General features: G+C 36.8%; 1 protein-coding gene across 1 annotated transcript in view; it reads right to left on the bottom strand.

Moving 5' to 3' along the window:
* Window positions 1–22,387, bottom strand: part of csmd3b (CUB and Sushi multiple domains 3b) — a 466,880-nt gene that overhangs the window by 248,239 nt on the left and 196,254 nt on the right. The window lies entirely within an intron of this gene.

The following is a 22,387-nucleotide window of genomic DNA, read 5'->3' as shown; positions in this document are numbered from 1 at the left end:
ACAGTGGAAAACAATAGAACAAAATAAAATAATCAGGAGGAAAAGAATGCAGCAACTAAAAAAGAGCTCTTGCTCGCACATATATATATATATATATATATATATATATATATATATGAAGAGTTCAGATGCAAAAGCCTAAGTGCCATCTGAAATTTTCTTCTAGAATGATCATTTTTATCAAGGTCGTATGTTTAAGTTCAGTAATTTCACTTAAATGGCAATGAAGATTACCTATTAATTGTAATTTAAGTGAAATTACTGAACTTAAATATACGAGCTTGATAAAAATGATCATTCTGGAAGAAAATTTCAGATGGCACTTAGAGGCTTTTGCATCTGAACTCTTCATATAGGCCTACAGTATATATATATATACGCTGTAGGTTTGTAAGGAAAAAGGTGGATAGGCCTTTTAACAAAAGATGTAGGCTGTGTCCGAAATCACATACTCTCTTCAGAATCTTGCTGAAGAAAATCCTACTGACTTGAATATGTGACGCTGGATCACAAAACCAGTCACGAGTCGCACTGGTATATTTGTGGCAACAGCAAAAATGACAATGTATGGGGCAAAATGATCGATTTTTCTTTTATGCCAAAAATCATTAGGATATTAAGTATAGATCATGTTCCATGAAGATATTTTGTACATTTCCTACCATAAATATATAAAACATTTATTTTTGTGAGTGAATGCAGCAAAATCGCGAACATAAATGAACTTTAAAGGCGATTTTTTTGCACCCTCAGATTCCAGATTTTCAATAGTTGTTTCTCTGCCAAATATTGTCCTTTCCTAACAAACCACACATCAATGGAAAGTTTATTTATTCAGCTTTCATATGATGTATAAATCTCAATTTCAAAAAATGTACCCATATGTGACTGGTTTTATGGTCCAGGGTCACATATTTTGATTCGGTTAACCAAAGTTTCTTCCGGTGACTCTTTCTGCAAGCTACATCATTACGACAGTAGGTGGCGACAAGTGAGTATCTTATTAAACATAACGAACGATTCTTTCAAACGTTCACTCAATAGATTCGTTTTCCAACAGTTCACGACTAAAACATACAGACTATAAACAACACCTTGATATTTCTACTATAAATCATACTGTAATAGTGCAAAATATGTTGTATGTTAAGTATTTATTTATAAGCCTGTGGCCTTTAAATACAATATTTAGAAACCCTACCATTTGTGGCATAGTCACACACATCTTTTTCTTGGTTTAACACTAACAAAACATACTATATGAGATTTCACAGAGCTCCGTCAGCCTCCCAAAGGGACAACTGGTTTCCTGACATCCTAGTAATGAGTCTTTGAAATATGTATTCAGGATTTACATGAAACTTGCAAGACTTTGTTTGTCCCATTGTTGTTATGCGGTGGCACAATCCCAAAACAACAGTGCTTGCACACACAAACCTTTCCATGTCCGTGACTTTACATGTCGCAGTGAGTTTAAATTAAAATCTGAAATGGAGTCCCATAAATTAAACATCTGTTACTATAAAGACCATAAATTAATTACGAGTCAAAACCATTTAGGTTCTTCCGTTTTATGAGCGTAATTTAATTTAAGAAATGAAGAATGGCAAAAGCCCCTTAAATTTAAAAGCCTAACATTAAAAAAGTTTTAGTTTTATCCCCTTTTCTGCCAATAACCTACATACTCACACAAAGTAGTGCCATGCCAAACTACACTTCATACTCATCTTTGAGTTTAACACAGCTAATGTGCTTTGACTTTAAGGAAAGTACTTTTATTCTATCCATGCATGACAAATGCCATTGAACAGACTCTACAGGCCCATATTCACACACCTCTGCAAATATGTGTTTCGCTCCATCATAATGAGTCTTAATGCACCAAAATACAGTGTTTACAGTCATTTTTGATCAAACAAAGTCTCAGCTTTCATATTCTGTAATTTTTTGTGTGCAAAATTCAAACATTAAATGTCATTTTGATGCTCTTTAATGATCACTGCAGCGCCTCAGTTCAAACAGAAACTCAGAGTGTGAATGAATCGATCATTTCTTCTGCTTTACTAACACCTGTAGCATGAAAATACATTAACACCAGATGGGTAATGTATAATGAGAGATACAGTATAACTTACTGAAGTGTATAATCGTGTATTAACATATTACCTGACATTACATTTACCCATATCGCTAACAAATGGATTAAACATATTGTTAACTCTTTCCCCGCCATTGACGGAATTTTCCGGCTCTCCGTGTTTTCTCTGTTATACCCAGAGCCGGCTCTCCCTATAAGCGAACTAAGCGGCTGCTTAGGGCCCCGCCGCCACTAGGGGGCCCCCTAACTACAGATGGTACTCGCCGGTGTCGCTGCGGTTTAACAGTCAACCAACCGTGTAAAATCGTTGTCTTCCCTGGACTTGGAAATTTGACCGCAAAAATGAAATCGTGTTCAGAAAAAAGGAGAAAAAAAATACCATTATAGTAGAGCTACTACTCTAACGAAATCCAAATTTTAAGAAGTTTTTACTGTAGAATTCTTTTTGTATGAATTTTTGAACTTGGCACATTACACAATGCACAAATAACCGCTTATTGCACCTTCAGCCCAATTCGCGGTGCTATTTCACGGCAGCCTCGGAGGGTGCGTTAAATTGGACATTATCCCATTATAGTAGAGCTGCTTCTCTAACGAAATCCAAATTTTAAGCAGTTTTTACTGTAGAATTCTTTTTGTATGAATTTTTGAACTTGGCACATTACACGATGCACAAAGAGCGGCCTAATTGCATTTTCTGCACAATTCGCGGCGCTGTTTCTCTGCAACCAGAGGGTGCGTTAAAGTGGACATTATCCCATAGTAGAGGCACTATACTCCAACGAAATCCACATTTTAAGCAGTTTTAATTGTAGAATTATTTTTGTATTACATGTAATGTGCAACAATGCCTCTGTAAAATGTAAAAAGTGTTACCTAGAGTTTTTATTAGATTTATGTATTTATTTTATAACTAAACATTTTATATACACATTTGGCTAATGCTTGTTCGCTGAAGTAGTGTTTTTGTAGTTGGAATATATTAAAAATAAATACCAACTCAAACTAGAATCTTTTGCAGAATTTTTAATCTCTTTTATTACGGAAGCGTATTGCATTCACTTGAGAAAAAAATTTTTTTTCTCTGTTTTTCTGAATTAATGAGTTAATTATCTCAGAATTACGAGATAATTTTTCATGAAAAAAAGTTTTTGCTCTGTTTTTCGGAATTAATGACTTAATTATCTCAAAATTATGAGATAATGTTTTCTTGAAATAAAAATATTTGTTCTGTTTTTCTGAATTAATGACTTAATTATCTCATAAGATCCCATCCAGATGTAGTCTTTGACAAAAACGTGTTTTCTCAGCTTTTTGCTCAAAATGTTGCAAAATTTAGATTTTTAATGAAACATACCCATATTCAAGTGTTGTTGATAAAAGAATGCATGAAGCTAGAATAAAACTTGATATATTGAATGTTCAGATGTTCAACAAAATATTCTGGGGGCCGTGAAACTTTTGTGAAAATGCTGGCACTGGCTGGCAACTTTTTTTTAAAAACGCTAGTGGGGAAAGAGTTAAATATAGATCAACTTTATTATAAATGCATTAAATTTTTACTTAACCTGTTAGTAGGGAGACCGGGTATGGTTGTAACACTTTTTGCTTCAGCATCTAGTAACTCGCTGAATTTTTTAGCTTGAGTTCTCAAACTTTTATACAAAGTACCCACATTTGTTTACTACAAATGGAACCAATTCAACCCTCAACAAGAATAGCACAGACCTCGTGAGTTGATGTAAAATACATGGTGTTCTTTTGTTACAACCTACCCCACTACCGGTGTAGGCTGTAACACATGCGGGGGAAGTTGTAACAATTAGACAAAAGAAGTAAAAATGGATGCCATACCATATGATATTGTTCAAAACCAGATTTATTTAAATAAAAGAACAATCTCTCTCTCTCTCTCTCTCTCTCTCTCTCAATAACAGACTATGGGCGCTAGCATACACCTGGTGCAATGCAGCACCAAGCGCGGCGCAAGTGTTTTTTGTTAGTTTCAGTCCGACGCAGGTTTCATTTTCACGTCCTGCGCCAAGTCGTTTAAATAGCAAATGCAAATAGCTGGTCTGAAAACGAGGTGTGTTCTTGCGCATTGTTGGCACATTGCTATTTTGAGGCAACAGAAATAGACTGAGCCATTGACCGACTGAAACCTGGTCTAAAGTCAATGGCGCAATTTTTTCTAGTAATGTGCGCCTATAGGCGGGTCCACAACGCGCGTACACTCTGCTTATTACACACACAGGGACGCACAGCAGCACACAAACATGCCAAATATTAAATATAAAAGGATTACATTGTAAAAGATTAATATTGTGGACATAAAGATATGGTGAATCCGGCTTGTCCCGTAGATGATCTACTTGCGCTCTTTAATCTCGCGCACGAGCAGATCCGTTTGCGCTCTGGAGACGCGTTCGGTCTTTCCACTATCTTATTCCGTCATGTAAATAGCGAATCCGCCATGGCGCGAGCGCAACTGGCATTTAAAGGGAATGGGAGATGAGACTCTGATTGGCTTATTTCACGTTACGCCCAAAACACACCCATTACTCATTATGAGAATAGGGACAACCCTTTTAGACCATGCGCCGGGACCGCCGACCATTTTCCCCGTCGTTAAACAAGCAAAAGTGGATTCGGACGCCCTAAGTGAAACACTAGGCTACTACAATGTACCTAATTAAACAACATATTTTTATGATCTTTAGGTAAAAAACAAACAAACAAAAAAACATGTCTGTGTGTGTAAATTAATCTACTAGACAAACGTTTACTTAACGGTTTACTTAATAAACACTACTTCAATGTACCAGATTAAAGAACATCTTTGTACATCTTTAAGTCTAACAATGTCAATGTGTGTGTGAGTGTGTGTCTGTGTGTATATTCTGAAGAGTCACAGTGCTGACAGATGAATGATGCTGGTAACCCGGGAGTGAAGGCTGGACGGGCCCAGGAACTGCATAGGGCGCATTTCACCCAAACCTTCTTTGGCTTTGAGTCATTAAATTGCTCCATGCAAAACACTTTATTGAAAACACTGGCAGAGACACTTCTGTCAGTCTATCTTTTTCATGCCCTCATTCTGTAAAAACATTAAAATCAAGAAAATTCTTAGTTATGTTCTTAGTCTGTAAGGGGATGGTTGTAACACTTTTTAAATAAGTGTTACAACTCCCCCCCACCCCTGTCAGCCAATGCTTGTTGAAATTAGCAGGGGGAAAATGCATCACATATTGCCTTAGAAACTACTATTTAGTCTAATATAAGTCGTGCAATCATACAAAATCAGATTTTTCTCTTCTGCATTTGCCTGTTTCCAGCCTTGACAATCACCATGCATGATCGGGTAAGAAGTAGGAAAATACTGAAGTGATCACATGACTCCTACTTTGTTCTGGTGGAAAGTGAGCAGTCACAAGACGTCCGGTCAGAGACGTATATCTCTTTAATAGGTGGTAATTTGCAGCCACATTTAAACAGTAGTGGATCTAAATGAAATAGAAATAACTATATTTAAATTATAACATATTCAAGATAACATTGTTCATATGGTTACATGCACCGAAGAACATAAGCATTGTAGTGCTATGGTCATGTTATCCATACATTGTAACATATAGAAGTCATCAAATTTGGCTGATAGTACTCACTAAATACTACTATTAGTGATATTAATCATCCAATGACTCAATATTTCACAGATATACAAAAATAATCACATAATCACTCCATTGAAGCGATCCAACAGAGATGATATAATCATCATAAATCCTTATTCTATCATAAATAATCCTATATACCTATCTTATCCCTAATTGATGAAATTGATGGTGTTACAACTCTCCCCATGTTACAACCATCAGTCTCCCTCTACTACTACTACTACTACTAATAAAATCATAGTTAAAATTGTCAGGAATCTAAAATTGTTTGGAATTTTCCGAGGCCACTCACTTTTTTTTTTAGTGCATAAAAATGCTAAATGTGTCAAAATGATTCAAAATGATGGAGCAGGTCACAAACTTGTTTATATTTGCATCATGCAAACTAATTAAAAAGACAACCCACCCATGTCCTTGCAGGCGGGCCCTAAATTAGAAAATATACTGAAACCTCAGATAAGTGTCAGCTAAAACGTATAGGTGTCGTGAGACGTAATGCATGTCCCTCAGATAGATGCCTACAGGTGTGCCGAATGTAGTGCTTCAGTGATGCCCTTGTTGTATATCAGCTCACTCCCGAACAGAAATACAGCTTTGTTTTTTAATTGTAAAGTGAATTTTAGTGCACTGGCAAATTTACTTCAGCTTATTGATGCGATCGTCCCGGCTGCGAGTCGCACTCCTGTATAGCACATGTTATTTGTAATTGCCTGACAGTTTAATTAAATAAGTGTGAATTTTGCAGCAACATAATTTGAGAGGCTGGTGGTGTTCGAACCCAAGCACAACAGCAGAGCTCTGATTCCTCCACAACACCTATATCCTACAGCTGAATAAATCACCATGCAAGTCAATAAACCCTTTCACATGGATAAGTGTAATTTAATCAGCATAGCTCATTCCAAGGTGTCTGCTCTGTGTGTGTGTGTGTGTGTGTGTGTGTGTGTGTGTGTGTGTGTGTGTGTGTGTGTGTGTGTGTGTGTGTGTGTGTGTGTGTGTGTGTGTGTACAAGGTCAGGAAAAGGAAGCAGAGGTTATCAAACACATGGATGAGCAAAGAGTCGTACGAGCAAATCCCACCATGTCGGTAGAGTTAATCCACATGGAATGGTGAAACGGTTTATAAATAAGACTAGCTGATATGGTGCTGCATTGGAAACAAATATTGCTCAAAATGTGTACACATATTCTATGATAAAGAACAAAATATGGTTGCAGAATGCATTGCTTTTTCAGTCAATAGACAGATCATATTTAGCTATTTGGACCAAACAGCAACTGTTGCAATGTAGTCTAGAAGTATTTAATGACAGATAATGTCAGTATATATATAAATGTGTGTGTGTGTGTGTGTGTGTGTGTGTGTGTGTGTGTGTGTGTGTGTGTGTGTGTGTGTGTGTACAAATATGAGAGAAAGAGAATATATATATACAGTATATATATATATATATATATATATTTATTTATATATATATATATATATATATTTTAATGCAACATATAGTATATCTTCATCAGAGTGACTCTACATATACATACTTTATGTATCTGTATAAATAAATAAATAAATATGCAAGTATGTATACAGCTTGACTAAGTCCAGTTATTTAATTTCGAATGATCCAACTCTATCTGTATTTATGTCATATGTGATTTAAAAGTAAAAAATATACAATAAGCATAGACTAAAATTAAAATCTTTGATAACAAAATTCAGACTTTTTTCCTGTAATATGGGATACTTATGATAGATTTAAGATATTTTAATACTTTTTGAAGGATGTGCAGACACCCTCAAATGCCATGAGAATGGCAAGAGAAAATGAATGAGTGTGGCAGAAAGGAAGAGACACGGAGAGAGTTTGAGACGTGTAGGAGCGGACAAGGTACAAAAAATAAAAGGAAAGATCAAAAAGGTTTCATAAGAGGAGAAAGAGACTGCATTCAACTTTCTGAATCTCTGCATTCAGAAAAGTCCTCAGTGTGAGATCACTGGCAGTCAATGCACTAGACAATTCATTATTGCCTGTGATTTTGTTCAGCTGTCAGTGGGTGGTAAACCTTTCACGTACCACTTTTGCTTCCTATTTACCCATAAATGGAGCACATTAGTATCTTAAAGGAACATATTAGTACAGGAATGGTATATAATAGGAGCTTTTGAAAGGATACCACCCTAGTGACTCACTTTTAAGAGTGTTGAGTGCCGCAGAATTTTTTCTTTCAGTGTGGAGAGAAATATTGCTTACCCTGATTGTGACATTACAAATCTAATAACTAACAGAAACAATTTTAAACACGCTTCAGACACCCAGCAGGGAAAGGTACTGCAGGTACACCCCAACTTGTGCTACAAATCGAACGAGATTATATAGCATGTATTGTGGGTGTGTGAGATTTTAGAAGTGGTTTATAGCTGAGATGCATATGAATGATGTGAATGACCCACTTAAATCAATACATGCAGCGAAAGACACACGGAACTACAGAGCGTGCTCAGACTCGCACACTGAAATGTGGCTTCAAAACACATCGACTTTTCTAAAAAAAAAAACTTCAAAAAGGGGGATTGAGACAAAAGGGAGAAAGCCTTCTCACGAGGAAAGAAAAAATAAGAGCGTATCGTCATTGACCATAATGGACTTGGCAAGCTTTTAAGCTTTTGCCATGCGAGTCACATCCCGTTCTCAGATCAATAGCTCTCAGTCGCTCTGTGCAAAATTAGGAGAGATTCATTATTAGCAAATGACAGCTGTTAGCATGTTCCTTAATCAAGGAATCTGTCTTAATTGCCTAGATGCTAATTAAGAAAGGTGGCAGCACTAACATAGAGACCTTCTATTTTTTGGTGAGCACGCACACACACACACGCGCGCGCGCGCACGTGCGTAAATGTTACAAAAGATTTCTATTTAAATTTTTTTTACAATTTTTTTTTTACTTTCTATTCATTAAAGAATCCTGAAAAAATATGAAGCATAAAAAATATGAAGCAGCACAACTTTTGGTAACACTTTATTTTAGTGTCCTTGTTACATATGTTACATGTACTTACCATAGTAATAACAGTAAATTATGCTTGATTACATGCAACTAACCCTCAACCAAATCCCAATCCTACCCTAAGCACATGTAGTTGCTTAATATTACTCAGTACTTAAATATATAATTACACTGTAACAATGACACCTTAAAATAAAGTGTACCCCAACTTTTTTTCTGATAATAATCAGAATAGTTTTTTGAGCATCAAATCATCATATTAGAATGATTTCTGAAGGATCATGTGACACTGAAGACTGGAGTAATGATGCTGAAAATTCAAAAATAGAAAACTATAGAATTTATAGAAATAGAATTTAAAATAGAAAATGTCACTTTACTGTTTCCTAGTAAATAGCCAAGCTGATCTCACAGGAAAACGTAACTGTTACGAAGTGGCGATTTCGTATGGATGTGAACTGTGCAAAAAAGAAAGCATAAAGGTCCACCCCTAAACACACCCGTCACAGGGGAGTAAGCCGACAGATACGAAAGCAGGTGAGATTGTACGAATTGATACGAATTATCCACCACTTCGCCAAAACGTAAAATAGTTACGAACTGCCATGAGATTGTGTTGAAACAGAACACCAATCGCTACTGCCACACACAGAAACACATATTACTCTTTCTGAAACTTCATCAACATCCTGCAGTCCCATGGCGAGAGAGACAGCGAAAGAGAAAGAGAGAGAGAGGAGAGAGGGAGCGAGATGAAAGCAGGCACGGGTCTCACACCAGCGGTCGCCTCATCAATCACAGGCAGCCGAAGCCCAGCCGAAGCCCAGACGAATGAGAGGCCGCTGGGAAGCTGCTCGCTTCTCTCCATCAAACTGATGTTTTGAAAGTAAGTAATCAGTGTTCTCCACGGGCACTCCTTCCCTGCACTCCTCCCTCCTCCTCTTGTTCTCCGCTACATGGAGTCAGGGCCTCTCTACCCCACGGCATTGTGGGAGCCAAATTTGATCCATCTCATCACAGTGGGAAGGACCCTACACTGTACAAACTGCAAGGTGCTTTTTGTGCACAATCACGCTCAACACATGGAGGTGGAGGTCGGGGAATACAGATGATGTATACAGGAATGCTGAACGGTTGCACTGACACATGATTCAGATGTCTATTAAACCTTTGACCGATACGATCACAGCGAGCATTGAGATCTGTGTTCTGACCCAGAGAGAGCATCTTTCATGTATAGATGTGAAACAGCTTTCATTTCAACCACACAGAGTCATTATTACTGTCTTACAATCATTCAAATGATAACTGAAGTACTGGGATGAAAGTTTATAGTTGGGATATACACACTGATGTCTACGGTAGCGATCAAAATAGAGTAAATCACCTTTTGAAAGTAATTGATGCTTCAAATAAAGATGGTATCAATTACATTGTTACACCAGTAGGTGGCGACAAGGGACTGTTAAACAATGTATTTGGTATTGAATCATTCATTCAAGAGATTCGTTCAAAATTATTCCTCCAGTAATGAAACAAGTGAAGTATTTACGAGTAAGTCATTGAATCAATCATTCAAATTTATTCAAGTCAAAATATTTTTTTAACAGACTGCAGCAATTAACATTTTGTCAGAACCTCTAATAAATTTACGTTATTTTGTTTAGTTGATATATATATATTCGAAATAACTATCATTTTAGAAATATATTGTCAGGGTTATGTTCTGTTTTGTCTTACGGTACGTTTACACGATAATGTTAGGGTTAGATGCTTAAACGCTAAAAACTGAGAAGTTTTTCGACACCATTGTCAAAACGATCCCCATTCACACGGATCCGTGAAAACGACTAAAAACGCAGTATTCTGCTGCCAGGCCATTAGATGGCGATGAAACACTATGGGCCCTGTTTTAACAATCTGAAACGCAAGTATCAAACGCGAAACGCAAGTAACTTTGTGGGAGGATCTCGGGCGCTGTTGCTATTATACCGGCGGGATAAATGGCTCTTGCGACCCGACGCAAATCTAAAATGTGTTGGTCTGAAGTAGCTTCATTACTCATAGGTGTGGTTTGGGCGTAATGTGAAATAAACCAATCAGAGCGACATCTCACATTCCCTTTAAGAGCAGGCACGCTTGTTCCATGGCGGATTGCTATCATAACGGCGGATTTGCCAGACGCACGCCAGGAGCGGTTCACAGCCGAGGAGACCGACGTTCTCGTCAGGGCCGTAAAACACAGAGAAGTGACATTGGAGATGGAGAAACACACCCAAATTAGCTTCGGTTAAACAGGCGTATAATAATTTGGGTAAATGTGTAAGCTAGATTTATGCCTATTTTTTCACATCTTCATGGACACCACAATGATTTCCCTCGTGTGGTAATATTTTTCCTTGTAATTATGTATGGTTTGCAAAAATGTCAACTGCTGCATCTGTGTAGATGAGAGAAGCAAAGTGTATGCGTTGTGCACACGCTACATTATGGCCAAGCATGCGCCCCTTAAAATAGCATCTGAATAACGCACCACTGACTTTAGACTAGGTTTTTCCTGGTCTGTGGCGGAATTGTTTTCTGGAACTGCAAAATAGCACCAGGGAACGTTTGCGCCGGAACATGCCTCCTCTTTTCACTGAACCGCTCCCGGGAGCGCAAGTTCATTCCCTAATTTGCAGACGTGCGTCTGTGGAGGGAAAAGTCCGCTGTGCGTCGGGTGCAAAATAGGAATGATACATGCGTCGGTGTATAAAGTCATATGCGCTGGGTGCAAGATAGGGCCCTATAGGTTAAACACGTAATATGCATGTATATGTTTTCAGAGATTCACGTTTTTGTTGTTTACACAGAGACCGTTTTCAAAAACGTGCACTTTGAAACCCGTTGTCAAAAGTTTGCATTTTCAGGCACCAAAAACGGCACTGTCATGTAAACGAATGGGCAAAACGCATAAAGTTTTACGTTTTGAGCTGAAAACGATGTAGTGTTAAATTATCCTGTGTCACATTAAAAGTTATCCAATTCACCCGTTACCTCATTAATGAACTCATTAAATCCTCTCTTTGCTCAGTGTATTTAAGCCCTCAGTTTCAGTCTGTTCTTTGTCATGTATTATTTAACGTTCATGGTAAAATGGCTGTGTTTTCTCCAAGTGATTCTCCTGATTATTAAATTAAAGATCTTTGTTTGTGTATCTCGCTTCACTACAGCCACCTACTGTGAACTATATAGTGATATATTTACATTTATTATATGCACAGAAATATATAAAAAGAACTGTATAAAATATAGCTATAGCTGAGTTTGTGCTTCCGTGTGCTGTGGATGCTGAATACTTTGTCAATGCTGCTGTCTCAGAGTGCCAATAATTAAGTTACTGGGAAGAATTCGCTGTGAGTGACTCTGGAGCTTATGTAAATCAGACACATCTCGCATGCCGGTCACATTTCCACATGAATTTCGTGTTTGGCCCGCGACCAGAACCTCCATTTTGAGGATCAGATTGGGAGGGAGGAAGGAAGGCGGCGAGGCACGCTGGAGAATAAATGAACCTCGTGCACCAGCTAATGACCTCGCAATGCTTTTACTCAGGAACATATTTCACCGCTGGCTTGGTATCCAACACTCCCAGAAGCCATTTCAATAAAGCCTGTATTTACAGTGAACAATGTGTGATGGCACATGTAATCTGAGTTCGGCAGGCGGATTCTTCTTCCAGCACATGATTCACACGAGGCTTTGTACTTGTTTTGTGCACATGCACTATTTCGGGTCTTCTGAGAGCACAAAGCAACCCTGTGATACCGGAGTGAATGTGATTATGTGCGACCCGCACTGATATGACGCTTTAGTGTCTTTAATCACAGAAAAGAGCTTTTTTTTTAAGTGAAATGGGAATTTGGACTTTTAGCCGCACCGTGTGATGAAATGCATCCCTAAAATGATCCCTAATAAATCCTATGTACCATAACCCATACATCGATTAAATCATTGATCTCTCAATCAATCAATCAATGCAGGGATACGTGATCTGTCAATTAGTTTGTCATTAGCTTTGTAGACGCATATATTAGGGGGAAAAAATTTATTTTGGGAAGGTGACAGTAATAAATCCCATCATAAGTGCCATTCGTTTGTCATATAAGAGGGCTAATTCCCCAAAGAGGAACGGATTGTAATGGATTACACAGCTCTCTCTCACTCTCGGTTCTTCATATTTCCCAAAGGATGCTCGGCTAGAGGGCTTCTCTAATCATGCAGCATGACAGAATGTATGATTAAGTATTATAACTCTATGAATAATAAACAAAACTGCACCGTAGCCCAGGCAATGGACACACACTACCAATTCAGCATCTCACGTCACGTGTTTAGGAAACATGATTGCAGTGGTACCGGAATTATTTGGACAATTAAAATTGAATTAGAGGCAAAATATTAAATATGACATTTTTCCAAGTAAAATATTATTTCACAAAATTAATTAGCTGGAACCAGTTTGTTAAAAGAAACAGCGAACAGTGATGTTAGTTTTTTTGAATACATACAGATGACATGAAACTACAGCTAAAATACAAGATTGTTAAAACTGTATATGAATAAAATGTACTTGTAATGACTTAATACACAGAATGATCTATGAGTTTAGCGAGTTAAATTAAGGATCCATCTGTGTACCTGTAACCTCCACTGCACTTACGGTGTTTACAGAAGATTTACTGACTAATGATCTGTGACTGTAAGGTGACTATTATTAATAACTGCTGAACAACAGGTTGCTGTGTGAATAAATACAGATGCACACATTATTCTTGTCAAATTTATAACTGTAGCTATTATTGCTGAAGCAATGTAAAAATGCATATAAACTTGATAAGACTTTAATGTAATTTTTAGTATATGTTGCTATTTTTTTGTTTCAATAAATAATATGTGAATAGAAACATAGGCTACTATAATACAAATATTACGAAATGCAAATGTATTATACAATAATATAAACACTTATTTAATAAAAATCACATTAAAATCTCATGAAGTTTATATGCTTTTAAACTTTTGTGAAACGCAACCAATTATGATCAATGTGATTTTTATTAAATAAATGTTTATATTATTGTATACAACAGTACATTTGCATTTCAAGAAAATAAAATGTGAATATAAACAACATCATAAAATGTTATAGTATTAGTTGCATTTCACTGATGGAATGCTTTATAAAATGAAATAAAATTAACTTTAATAAAGAAAAGAAAAGTAAAAAAAAATGCATTTAAACTTGATGAATCTTTAATATGATTTTTTATTAAATAGGTGTTTATTTGTCTATGTTGTATGCAATAATATATTTGTGTTTCCATATATAATATGTGAATATAAACATACTAACATGTTATAAAATACAATCATTTATTATAATAAAATGATAATAAAATACAATTTTAATTTATATAAAAAATTAAAAAAATACAATAATTAATAAAATAATAATAAATAAAATAATAAAAATAAAGTTAAATAAATAAATAAATAAATAAATAAATAAAATAAAATAAAATAAAATAAAATAAAATAAAATAAAATAAAACTAAATAAAATAAAATAAAATAAAATAAAATAAATAAAATAAAATAAAATAAAATAAAATAAAATAAAATAAAATAAAATAAAATAATCAAATTAAATTTGTATTACTCAAGTGCTGTCATTTGAACTCTGTGGCGATATTTGCAAAAAACGTATCTGACATTTTGTGAATATAACAGCTTATGATCAACATCCCATCTTCAAATGAAAGTGCACCACCGTGATCAGAAGGTCTAGAAAATCCACAGAACATAAGCATCTTCATGCCGCTTTTGACATCCTATCTAGAGACTTGAAAAATTCCACTAGCTAACCTCATTTCACCCCTAATGAACAACTCCTAATGAATATAAGAGACAAGTGGATAGAGTGTTAAGCGTGTCTGTGGTCACGTCTGTAGCGCGGTGTTTTTGCTCTGTGTGTTCTGTGTGTTCTGTGTGTCGGCACACCTGCTCATCTCCCTCATCCTTTCCACAGCAAACCTGTTCTGAATCCTAAAAAGCCCATCACTATCACAAGTCATTCAACTTTAATCAGCCGGACTGTTCCATCCTCCGGTGCTGCTGTTTGTTTTCGCTGTTGTACAGGCTTCAGCGTGAGTCTCCATGTGTAGGGTGCTGAGAGGATTGTAAACAGGTTTACAGGATCTTGTAGGAACAGATCAATTCTCTACACTCTGTTGATCACAGTACCCAGACCTGTCACTCAGAACATACTGTAGGAGGGCAAGTGTGTTGCGTCCAACTCCTTTGCAGCAGGAGAAGCGCCTTTTGTGTAAAGAAAGGAAAACCACGCGGTAATCAAGAGGACAAATAATCAAAGAAAGTTATCTCGCAACCTTTAGTCTTATTGACCCATCAATAAGGGTCAAAATCATGCTGGATATCATTTAGGTAACTATGTAGTTTAGGGTCCAATTCTCTCTATTAACTAGTTGCTCTTTAGCATGCATATTACTAGAATATTAACTGTACTTATAAAGTATATATTAATGCCTTATTCTGCATGACCATATTCTTCATCCCTTAATTCTACCCTAAACTTAATAACTATTAATAAGCAGTTATTAGGAGTTTATTGAGGCAAAAGTCGTAGTTAATAGTTAGTTAACAGTGAGAATTGGACCCTAATCTAAAGCGTGATCATCATTTATCATTAGCATTAGCAATCAAAATAATTGAAATGGTGAAATAGAAGTATTATCGAAATAAAGCATTGAGATATTACTTGCGGTGGAATACATTGTTTACATTTGTTAATGAAATATGTATACGCCATGAGCGTAACGAGGCGCTGAGCGGTTTTTGTCACGCTGTAGCGCTGAGCGCCCGGCGTTTTTTTACCGGTCGCCGAGAGTTGAAGAATGTTCAACTTTGGATAAAACGCAGCGCTCATCACTGTCACTTTTTACCCAATAATTTAAAACAAGAGCGAAAGAAAATATGTTACATTGTATCGAAATTTTAATATAGAATCAACACAGAAACAAAATATGTGTGAAATGAGATACTAATAACACTTTCGCGGATATTCCGTATCATAACAAGCAAAGCGTCTCAACTGAAAAAAATGCTGCGCAAACGCTCTCAAGCACTCATAGCTAGGCGTTTTCAGCAGAGCACCTAGTGTTTTCAGCTGGCTAAAAACGCTTTGGTGGACACACGGCCTTAGGGCGTCCGAATCCACTTTTGCTTAACTACGCGAAAAATGGTCGGTGCTCCCGGCGCATGGTCTTAATGTGTTGTCCCTATTCTCATAATGAGTAATGGGTGTGTTTTGGGATTTACGTGAGTTAAACCAATCAGAGTCTCATCTCCCATTCCCTTTAAAAGCCAGTTGCGCTCGGGCCATGGCAGATTCGCTATTCACATGACGGAATTTGATAGTGGAAAGGCCGAACGCGTCTCCAGAGCGCAAACGGATCTGATCGTGCGCGAGGTTAAAGAGCACAAGCAGATCATCTACGGGACAAGCCGGATTCCACCATATCTTTATGTACACAATAATCATCTTTTACATTGTAATCCTTTTATTTTAAATATTTGCCATGTTTGTGTGCTGCTGTGCGTCCCTGTGTGTGTAATAAGCAGAGTGTACGCGCGTTGTGGACCCGCCTATAGGCGCACATTACTAACGCGCTCTTTAAATAACAAAAAAATATTGCGCCATTGACTTTAGACCAGGTTCCAGTCGGTCAATGGCTCAGTCTATTTCTGTTGCCTCAAAATAACAACGCGCCAACAATGCGCCAGAACACACACACTCGTTCTCAGACCAGCAGCCCATGGGCGCAAATGCATTTGCTATTTAAACAACGTGGCGCAGGACGTGAAAATGAAAACTGCGTCGGGCTGAAACTAGCAAAACACACTTGCGCCGCGCTTGGCGCTGCATTGCGCCGGGTGTAAGATAGCGCCCTGTGTCTTGCTGTGAGGTCGCAGATGGGCATTTCTAAATGATCTTTCCCCAGCGCAGGTATCAAATTGAAAAGCCTGGTCCCTTCATTGTGGGACCCTGAATCATAGTTTCACATTGAGATCTACTGTAGGACTAGACAATCAATAACAATAGAGCGCCGCCTCTTCATTCAGAAGGGCCTGTTGTTGGATAGATGACTGAGAGAGGTTTCTCTTTTGTTCGTCATCTTGCCTGGGAACGCTACAGATTTAAGAGATGAGGGCGCCGGTGGCAGCATCCGCTCATTTGTAACGTTTTGTTCATCTGGAGCTGTCAGGAGAAGGAGACGCTGCCGTCTCTCACCGGCTGACTGTAAAGATCGAAACTACCACACAAAAGTCTGCAAATGCTGGAACTGTTCTCTATTTTAAAATGTAATTTATTCATATATATATATATTATATGGGCACCTTATTTCATTTCTCCTTTGGAGACTCCAAGTGTCCTTTTTTTTTTAAAGACACCTAAATTAGATTAGATTACTTTGCAGGATATAGCAAATGATGACAAAATAAATGCGTTAAAAAGATTATGATGTATGCTTAATCTCACAATAAATATGCGATTAATTGTGGTTTTAAAAAGAATCTATTGATATATATATATAATGTAACTATTATGCTTGAATATGTAAACATATTATGTAAATATTATTGCCATATATATATATATATATATATATATATATATATATATATATATAGTGCGTGTGTGTGTGTGTGTGTGTGTGTGTGTATATATATATAGTGTGTGTGTGTGTGTGTGTGTGTGTGTGTGTGTATATATATATATATATATATATATAAATTAGGGCTGTCAACACATTAATACATTAATGTATGCGATTAATTCAGAATATGTACAGTATATATCGTTAAAATATAATAGATGTATATTATATGTATATTATAATGCTGATAATATGTATCTATTTAGAATTCGTATCCATGGATATGTCCACAAAATATGATACAGTATAATATAATATATAATAAAATATAATACAGTAGCCTACATATAATATACATATATTATATTATATTTTAATATAATATATATTTATAATACAGTAGCCTACATATAATATACATATATTATATTTTATTGATATATACATATACAAGGATCAGCCACAAAAATGAATATGAATTTCATTATTATAGTTATGTTTATAGTTATATTGCAGACACATTCTAATGAGTCTGTTGCTCAATTATCATGACATAATTACACCACTGGCTGAAGAAACATTTGCATCAAATTCTGTTAGTCTAAATCAACCATAAATTAATTCACAACAGACATTACTCAATATGATAATTATCCTGAATACCATCAACACAATCAGCAGAAAATAACATGCTAATGTCTCTAGACTAATATACTGTAATGCATTAGAAAAATATCATCAATGCAAACAGTGCAGGAGGCAATGGGGTCTAAAGGCCCTCGGGGTTTTGAATTGAATTTTAATTACATTTATTTTTTAATTTTGATTTAAAAAATACAACACTTAAACACTTAAGTGAAAAAAAAAAAAAGAAAAAAAAAAGGTGTTTTCCTAAACACATATAGGCTGTAATGCACTATGATATTTTTTCTAATCTGTGATGTCATCAATCTATGATTTTGTCATTTTTAAAATGAAGCAAAAGTGGATCCCTAATGTGTGAAATATTAATTGTATTTAGTTTTAAGCACGCAAAAAACATCTTTCAAAGGTATTCAAATGACAAACAGTATATCGCCACAGTTCCACAGGGGCCTTTAAATTTGCATGTTTGTTCATCAAAACCAATGTTTACCATTTGTTTTTACATAAATTATGTTGCTCAGTAAATATTCCTTTAATACAGTATATTTCGGAAGCAAAAAAAAAAAAAAAAAACATTTTCCTGAACAGTATTTCCTGCATCTCACTGCATGTGCTCTATATCGCCATACACAATATAAGGCTGATTTGTATTACTTTTTTTGAGATATCATAATATAAAAAGAGGGAAGCATTGAAATTGCTGCGAATAGTCATCTTCAAATGAGAGTGGATTTTTAAATAGGATAAAACACTAAGAAAATTGCAATGAATTCCCAATTTCCCACAAAATGTCCCTTTCTAGGAACTGTGCCCAGTTGTTTCCATTGTTACAATGGAAAAGCTTTAGCCAAAGCCCTGGACATTTTTTGAAAATATGAACTATTACAATTCTGGAGAACAGAAGAGAGTTACAGCCTCACAACACAAAGAGAACAAGGTGAGTGGAGCCATGTTTAATCTCCATCTTTACGAGGACTTTCACAATCTTTCATTTATCACTGAAAGATTAAGGCCACCAGCTCTCTCTCTCTCTCTCTCTCTCACACACACACACACACACACACACACACACACACACACACACACACACACACACACACACACACACACACACACACACACACACACACACACGTCTCTCTACATACATACTCAACAATGCTCAATAATGTTCTTACTATAACCACTCAACAAATAACCAGCTGTGAGAACAAAACAACAGAAAGTCAGTAAACAATGCTCAATATTCTAGTTTCTGCATCATTTATTCATGATGCGATGCATGCTGGGAAATCAAAAACCCTTAACAAATCGTTCAATGTGAAACTGTTTATTCAGGCAACTCTGTTCGGCTAGTTGGGGCAACATCTGGGGGAATATTGCTGGTTTAATATGTGTTTAATAATAATTCAAAATAGTTCACATTTTGCATTCACATGAGTCAGAAAGCTCTGCATGCTGAATAAAAAAAAAAATTGCTTTTTGACAAGTGCACAAATACACACAGTCACGCAAATAAAGCAGATGGACACCTCCAAGAACACAGACGAATGCCAATGCACACAAAAGCAACACATGACGCTGCATATTTGGACAAATCTCCATGTAATCGTCGCTTTCCTCCTCATTCACAGGCTCAGTTGATATGGAGCAGGTTGGCAGAGCAGATGCCCCAATATGTTCATGAGGAATTTATCACACATCCCCACCTTCACAACCACCATCTGGGAGTGTGATTAAAATGCAAGTTCATGGCGACTTTAAGCCGAGCGCTTTCCCTGCACTCCTTCATACGTCTCCACATTAATGGCTTCCCTCATCCTTACAGTCACTATTCAAAAAAACCTGGATTTAAAGTCCCAGGGGACAGAGCTCTACAACCAAGAAGATGTTCTCTGTCCTCGAGCGAGAGACACAGACACAGAAGACAAATCAAACACAGATCTACACTTCACTTCATGTTGGACACACAGTAAAGCCTGATCCGTAAACTACTGTTTCTGCTGCTTATTAGGGCCTTTGCTTTCCTCACCGGCAGCCATTTTGGCTCTGTCGCACTGAAACTCATGCCACAGTCTGAGCCTTTGGGTAAAGAACAGAGAGTCAATGTGCTGATTTTAGAATTATTTAAAACAGATTTCTGCTTATGGCTATGCAGCACATATGAAAATAAAGTGAGTCTCTAAGGCGAAACAGCCAGCATACATACAGTACACGAGATGAAGAAGCAGAGCGGATTATGATATCAGCAAATACTTTGTGCTTGGCTGAATATTGGACTAACAATAACATATAAGCTGCTCCAGGAAATTATTAAATATTAAACACATATGTGACGCTGGATTGCAAGACCAGTCACGAGTCGCACGGGTATATTTGTGGCAATCGCCAACAATACATTGTGTGGGTCAAAATTATCGATTTTTCTTTTATGCCAAAAATCATTAGGATATTAAGTAAAAATCATGTTCCATGAAGATATTTTGTAAATTTCCTACCGTAAATATATAAAACATTTATTTTTGTGAGTGAATGCAGCACAATCGCGAACATAAATGGACAACTTTAAAGGAGATTTTCTCAATGTTTATATTTTTTTGCACCCTCAGATTCCAGATTTTAAATAGTCGGCCAAATATTGTCCTATGGAGAGTTTATTTATTCAGCTTTCAGATTATGTATAAATGTCAATAAAAAATAAATAAAAAAAGACCCTTGTGACTGGTTTTGTGGTCCAGGGTCACATATAGTTTATTAGTATTATAAATGTTTACTCATGTAATGATGCAATACATGTTTAAAAAAAAAATTATATATATATATATATTGGTTAAGTTGTTAATAAACATGTAGAATTGTACATGCAGTAGACACAAAACAATCTCATTATATTAAATAATAATAAATTAAATACAAAAAAATATTAATACCAACAATAATTAATTGTTTTTAACAGTAATAAACTTATAGAATTTTACATGCCGTAGAAACAGAAACAATATTGTTAAAAAAAAAGGATTATTATATAATAAACTCTAATATTTTTTTAATTAATAAAAATATATTAATAAAGTAATTCAGTTATTTTTGTATGACAATTTTTTTTTTTTGCTGAAATCTGTGTGGAGAACACAAAAGCGTTTGAAAAAAAGAATCTTTCTTTTAAAAGAGGGATAAAAAGAAGCACACAGGGAAGGTTTGTACAGTACAAAGCCGTTAGCCGCACACTAATTGTCTGGGCTCCTGTACAAACGCACCTGCACACAGGCCTCGGACCGCTAAGCCCTCGAGGGGGGTCCGAGGAACAGAACGAGTGGGATCACTAGCCGGATTAGCAAGGATCCACCTGACTACAGTGAGTTAGCGTGATGGGGAGTTGGCAGGAGTTGCTCTGAAGGACTGTGACGCTCCAGAACACTGATGCTCCTGCCAGGCTCTGCTGTCCGAGCTTCTTATCTCTCACTTGGCGAAGCCGACAGCCTCTGGGCTCCTGCCACCTCCACTTCAGGCCTGAGGTCTGTGGAGCCGCTGATAAACGCCCTGACGCTGGACGGCCCAATGTCACTGAACTCTGAGCTCCCAACTCTCCTCGCTTTCTCAAAGCACTTTAGCAGAAGGCCAACTTTAATGGGTTAGAGCCCATCCGAGGTGCTTTTCTTTTGAAGGGACCCTGAGTTTTGTTTTAAGCCTCTAAAGGTTTTTGAAGGACACTCTATGTGAAGGAGCGTATGTGCGTTTTCTGAATTGGAATTGAACTGGCAGAAATAAAATATCAACATTTTAAAACATTTTAAACACACAGACACATGCATGCGTACACTCACACAAACACACACAAGCACGCACAAGCATCTCACACACACACACACAAGCACGCATGAGCACACACACACAAGCACGCATGAGCACGCACACACACACACACAAACACACACAAGCATGCACGCACACACACACACACACACACACACACACACACACACACACACACACACACACACACACACACACACACACACACACACACAAGCACGCATGTGCACGCACACACACACACACACCCACCCACACACACAAACACACAACCATGCACGCACTCACGCACTCACGCACAAACACACACAAGCACGCACAAGCATCTCACACACACACACACAAGCACGCATGAGCATACACACACAAGCATGCATGAGCATGCACACACACACACACACACACACAAGCATGCACATCATCATATTAGAAT

Source organism: Leuciscus leuciscus (assembly GCF_965113295.1).
Source record: "Leuciscus leuciscus genome assembly, chromosome: 12".
NCBI classification, from domain to species: domain Eukaryota; kingdom Metazoa; phylum Chordata; class Actinopteri; order Cypriniformes; family Leuciscidae; genus Leuciscus; species Leuciscus leuciscus.
This window is presented reverse-complemented; position numbering and strand designations above follow the sequence as displayed.